Source organism: Suncus etruscus, chromosome 2, assembly GCF_024139225.1.
Source record: "Suncus etruscus isolate mSunEtr1 chromosome 2, mSunEtr1.pri.cur, whole genome shotgun sequence".
In the NCBI taxonomy this organism is placed as follows: Eukaryota; Metazoa; Chordata; class Mammalia; order Eulipotyphla; family Soricidae; genus Suncus; species Suncus etruscus.
The window spans coordinates 4,400,961-4,407,008 of NC_064849.1; positions in this window are offsets into that span (position 1 = coordinate 4,400,961).

Genomic DNA, 6,048 nt, shown 5'->3' on the forward strand with positions numbered 1-6,048 from the left:
AAACACAATGAGGGGGAATTGTGCTTTTCGTAAATTTGTAACATAATTGGTAGGTTAAATTGAATTTTCTTGTACAGTTGGATCATTTCACTTGTTCATTTGGACATGTGAGTCCTCCACATTCTATTTGGTAAGTCGCTCAAAGGTGTAAATACTGTAAAGGTGCAGTGTGCTGAGCCATCTCCACCTGCTAGGTGGTGTCTCCCAGGGAAAGTAGAGTTTTGTTGGAGGCTTGTGTGACCTGTTGGTACATATGTAAGACATACTGCATTTATTTTATAGTGTAAGTGGACACGTTTTTATGTAAAACTTTGCGAGGTCTATGAAAACGTAGAATTGTGACATCTGGAGGGGATTCACATGTTAAAAGATGGAGTATTTCTACGTCTGCTTTTCAGTGTTCCGTGTTCAATGTAAAGTCTGCGTTCGAGGAAGGTGTTCCATGTTTACCTGCTGCTTTCAGGCACTTAAGATCTTAAAAGATGTCAAAAAGTAGTCAAGTTGGATACCACAGTTTGGCGTCTTTACCTGAGGCAATTTGAGGAGGTCAAGGACAGACAAAACTAGTGTTAATAGTAACATTCCAATGACTTCTCAATTATGTGGAATGGTGGACAAGACTTCAAGAATAGACCAGGATCTTTGTGTGGTTCCGCATTTAAAGTGAATCTGGTCTGTCATGCCTAAAAGTTGGATCTCATTGACACTATCCTGTAGTAATGATGAAACTTAAGGACCGATGTTTTAAACATTCAAGTATAGCCCATTTACCAAAGTTCACTAGGTGTCCAATTAACCTTAAGTGATGATTTTCCTACCTAAGAAAGTAGAAAAGAATTTCTATATGAAGAGTCAAAAACCAAGGATAGAACCAAACATAGTTAACAGGTATTGATGCAATCAGATCTAAAGTGTTGTAATACACTTCCATTTAGAGCCTGAATTTAAGTCTGAGCTGTTTAAGTTTCCTCCCATAACTGGATGGAATTTTTCGGATAATGTGGGGGATGTGTTTGTAATTGTATTGTAGAGAATGTAAGTGACAATTCTGAAAAATGTAACTGTTACGTTTTGGAAGGGACATCTGTTCTTTATGGTGTGGGAGATGATTACAAGTCATTGGAAGAAAAAAATGCAAAATATAGTTGCTTCTACTTTGCCTGAATTCTCTGAATCTTCTCCAGTTAGTGTTCACGACAGGGAACTGAATAGTTGGGGTTCTCTGGGAGGAGGGACCTTCAGTCCGAATCCTGGAAATGATCAGTGTGCTGTTGCCACTTGCTGCCATCTCATGGCTTATTGGAACAGAAGGGGCAAGAAAGGACACAACTTTTGTGGGCTATGTTGGTGCTCGGGTTACACCTGGTGTGTTTGAGACATGGTATGCAGGGGATCATAATCAGGAACCCACTGTTCTTTGTTCTGGCCCTTGGGAACATGGGCTCTTAGGTGATAGACTTGTGTTTTTTAGTTTTAAACTTAACTGGGATATTTCATAGCAAATCAAAATGACATGAGGCTGCTGCTCAGAGCAGTGGGCTGGAGTGTTGGGCTGACGGCCTACTTGAAGCTGCAATGTGCTGCTTCCTAGGCCTGGGACTCTGGGCTGATGCTTCAACAGGGCCAGATGTCCCTACTGGTGGCTTCACTGGGTGGGAAGGTGAGTGCATAAGAGCCTGCCCTTGGCCAAACTGCACAGGGCAAGGACTTGGTTCACTCACTTCTCTAATGCTTAGATGTCAAAGAAATTGGTTTAGGCTGGGTGGGGGTTGTTGGGAGATGTACTGTGTGACCCATGCAATCTCAGGAGTTTCTGTTAACCCACTAGTTCCAGCCTGTTCAGACCTAAGGGAGTCGGTGGCTAGAACCAAGAGGTGACTTACCCAGGGTGGTATCAGCCACTGCATGGATGTAACAGGACTAGAAGGGGGAACCCTGGGTCACAATTTTCTCTTCCTAAAATAAAAGCTCAGCAAGTCACACTTTGATCATGTGGGCTCCGAGGGTAAGCAGCTTTGCTTCCTGGAAGAAGTATCCTGCAGATGGTCAGAGACAACCATTGGGAGGTCAGGATGATCAGCGGCCTCAATTGCCTCGGTCACTGGTCTACCAGGGACACCACCTCGGTCACTGATGTGTGTGGTACGAATAAGACCGTAGCCAATTCCTAGTGTGCAGTGAGTGTCCACATTGCTGTCCCTATGCGACAGGCTCCATCTCGGAACACAGTCCTGCGTAACTTGGTTTTCAACATGATCTGGAGCCATACCTTGCAGTGCTCCTGGATCACTTCTGCCTGACAGGACTCGGAAACATGGGGCATGGGGGATGGAGCTGGGCCCACTGCAGTACAAGGACTCAGTCTGCGTGTGTGATGCCCAGCAGCATGAGGGGCCACTGCTTGAGGAGGAGCAGAGCTGGGGATCAGCTGTGTGCTGACCCCCCCCCCCCCGCATAGCTATTTCCAGTCCCAAGTTTGATGTTGATTCCACATTAAGTGATGCCATACACAATCACTTGTGAGTCTGACTTCACTTCTATGTCTTTGACAATCACCTGTCATAAATGACATGATTCTGTTTACACCCATTTTCCATTACGTTTAAGTATATAGGGTATATGTACGCACACATACATACACTATAAACATGTTCTAGAGTTTGTCCATTGACGGACATCCAAGTTGATTCCTTAACTGCTTAGATGAGGTGGAAGATGAGGGAACACAGTAGAGGGAGGGAGGACCGTGTCCACTGATCTAAACACATCCCACAGAACCTGGTTAACCTGGGGAGCTGGCTAGAAAGCTGGGAAATGGTCAGAGTGCTGCTTTCCCCAGGAATGAAGGAGGGAAGGTTTGCTTCCTCCCACCCACACCATGCTCCTGAAAGGTCTGTTTCTCCCTGCAGTAAAAGAAGTTAGATGTAAAATAGTTCTGCCCTCCAAGGGACTTGACATTTTTGTTCATTCAACTCCAGTGGGATCAAGCAGTTGCTGATTTCAGTTTCACTTTCTAGGTTTTCCTGTGGGTTTAGCACCACTTGAACAATCGTCTGTGGCTTGGGGGTCCCATCGTGTGACAAATGCTCTGGGTTTGCTGGAGCCTGTTGTGATAGTCGAGCTCCTAGACCAGCTTTCAGGGAGGAATTTTCCCCAATGCTCAGAATGTCCCTTTGCCTCAGAGCCCCCCACCAGGTGGGAAACAGCATGTGCCTCCTGGAGGATCCAACCTCAGGGAAGCCAGTTATTTTGAAAACACTCCGGAGGGGGCCCGGAGAGATAGCACAGCGGTGTTTGCCTTGCAAGCAGCCGATCCAGGACCAAAGGTGGTTGGTTCGAATCCCGGTGTCCCATATGGTACCCCGTGCCTGCCAGGAGCTATTTCTGAGCACACAGCCAGGAGTAACCCCTGAGCACCGCCAGGTGTGACCCCCCCACCAAAAAAAAAAAAAAGAAAACACTCCGGAGGTACAGCGGGGAGATACAAGATTTCCCAAGATTTCCCTCCTCAGCATCCTGCGCAATGAATCCACAAAGGTCAGCACACAGGACTAGAGCAGTCTTGCTGGGCCTACAGGTGTTTGCAAGGAGTGGTGTCCAGTTTGCAGCTCTGGGAATTGTCACGGGTGCTGCGAGGGCTGGTCAGAGAAGGAAGGGAGTGGAAAAGTGGTACCAGATCGTGATTTCAGTCAGGTCCCGAGCTCCCACCTGGACCACAACATGATGAGCAAAGGCTATGAGTACATGAGTCCATGTCTCTGAGGACATGTCCCTGGTCCCTCTGCACACATAAGGGCTGGGAGCTTCCACTCTGTGGCCACTGCTCGGCGATCAGCCCTCTGCCCCGTGAGCCGCTCCCAACCTTTCTTGGGCTGAGTGCAGAGCCCAGATCACTGGTCCTCTAAGACAGCCTTTGGCTAATTCGCTCTTCAGTCTCACGGGACAAAGAAGGAAGAGTGACCCCTGGGGGGGTCTGTTTCCAGGGTTTGCATTGATCCTGGATCTGGAGGACCTCCTGGAAGACCGCAGCTTGTCAAACGTGGTCAGTGCCCCGCGTTCGATGCTACAGCAAGGACCCCACTTCTGAGTGCTGTTTTTTTTTTCAGACTAGCTTCAAAGCCTGCTGTGCGGTAGCTCGTGACAGCAAAGACCCTGTGGCCACCTGACAAGTGACCAGGATGATGCTTGCTGCTCCTGTTTTGGGGCTCCTCAGCGTGGGTGAGAGGGCAGGTGGGGTTGGCGGCATTTCACTTGATTTGCACAGTGCATTTAGAATGGTGAGGGACCGAGGCCTTCGTTCTGGAGTGGGCTTGAATGCGATGTTCCATTATGTTTTCCCTTACACGTGGCGTTGCTTGCTCAGAGTTTATGAAAATAGTGTTTCCGAAAAAGCATTTGTCAAACTGCTCTTGGGAGCCTAATTGGATTCATTACAGCTTGTTAGAACCCAATAACGTTTAATAACGTGGAAACTCCAGAGGCGCCACGCCTGAAAATGGACCTTATCACCCACATGCTTTCGTGGCTGAGGGCTCCCACTGGTCCCCGCCCTCCCAGTGCCCCCCACAACCTCTGCTAGTGCCGTTGCTCGTTTTGCAAGGAGTTTAGCTGACTCTAGCTCTATGCTCAGATGTCACTCCTGGAGGGGCTTGGCAGAACATATGGGGTGCTGGGTTGGAATCCGGGTTGACCCCTTACAAGACAAATAAGTGCCCACCCCACTGTGCTATTACATCTTAAACTTCATTGGAGGGAGTCAAAGCGGTGGCACATCCGGTAGGGCATTTGCCTTGCACGCGGCTGACCCAAGGCAGACCATGATTCGACCCCTGCGTCCCATATGGTCCCCCAAGCCAGGAGCAATTTCTTTTATTTTTAATTTTTTATTTTTAATTATGAGGATAATGATGCAAAGAGGACAAGGTAAAGTTACAGTGAAAGAACAATCACCCATAAACAGAGTTCTCAGAAGAAATCCCCTTGCTGATGCCTAAATTTTGAACTTACAGTCAAAAAAACATTAAGAAAAGTAAGTCAGAACCCATGTACAATTACTTTGTCCACAAGTCCCCAGATTGTAGTACATTATAACATTTCTTAACAGTACACAAAGCAACCTAAAGCCATGAGATTTATGTGACTCCTTAACTTTGAAGGCATAGTATTTTATATATTCATGCACATACATATTAGTTTAAGTTAACATTAAAAATTTAAGAGGTTTTTTTTTAAGGGTTAGTCAAAAGGGCACAGTAAAATGGTGTTAGAGTGGCAAATATTGTTTGCATAGGCCCACCAAAATATGGGGGTCATAGAAAGGAATAGCCTTGGTCTAAATACAAGGAGACCACTACCCCTGAAGTTTCCTGGCATAAGACCAACTCTAGGCTCCAGGCAAACTAGTTTATTCAATCCAAGTCATTGTCTGTAGTGCCAATACAGTTTTATTTTTCACGCAGTCCTATTGTTGGCATCAGGTTTCTGTATTAAAGATCCTGGAATCTGCACATCCTACATTGAAGTCAGGCTGGTGTGGAGTATCCTCTAGTTTCACCTCATAATTAAGGGGCAATACAGCAATCCCTGTCCAGTAAGCAGGTCACTGTTCTTGTTAAGTCTTCTCAGTGTTAAGGGAAGTCTCTTTTGAGTAGATCGATGTCAGAGCAGCTGTAGGGTCTTCCCTGGTAGAGGATTGCCTCCACGTGATGTTATAGACAACCTTGGATGTTTTGTAGATGTCTTCTCTAGATCAGGGGTGAATGGACAATGCCCATTCTTCTGAGGCCTGTGCCAGGTCTTTATGCCAATGTTCAGGGTGTAAGGTCCCATTGCGCCAGGAGCAATTTCTGAGTGCAGAACCAGGAGTAACCCTTGAGGGTCACCAGGTGTAGCCCAAAAACAAAAACAACAAACAAACAAAAACTTCATTTGGATATTCAGTATTTGCTATTTCACCTTATTCTCTGCAAATGTGCTCTAGCCTTTGTTTTTATGGCTTTTTTTGTGGAGGGAGGTCATACCGGCGCTCAGGGGTTACTCCTGGCTCTG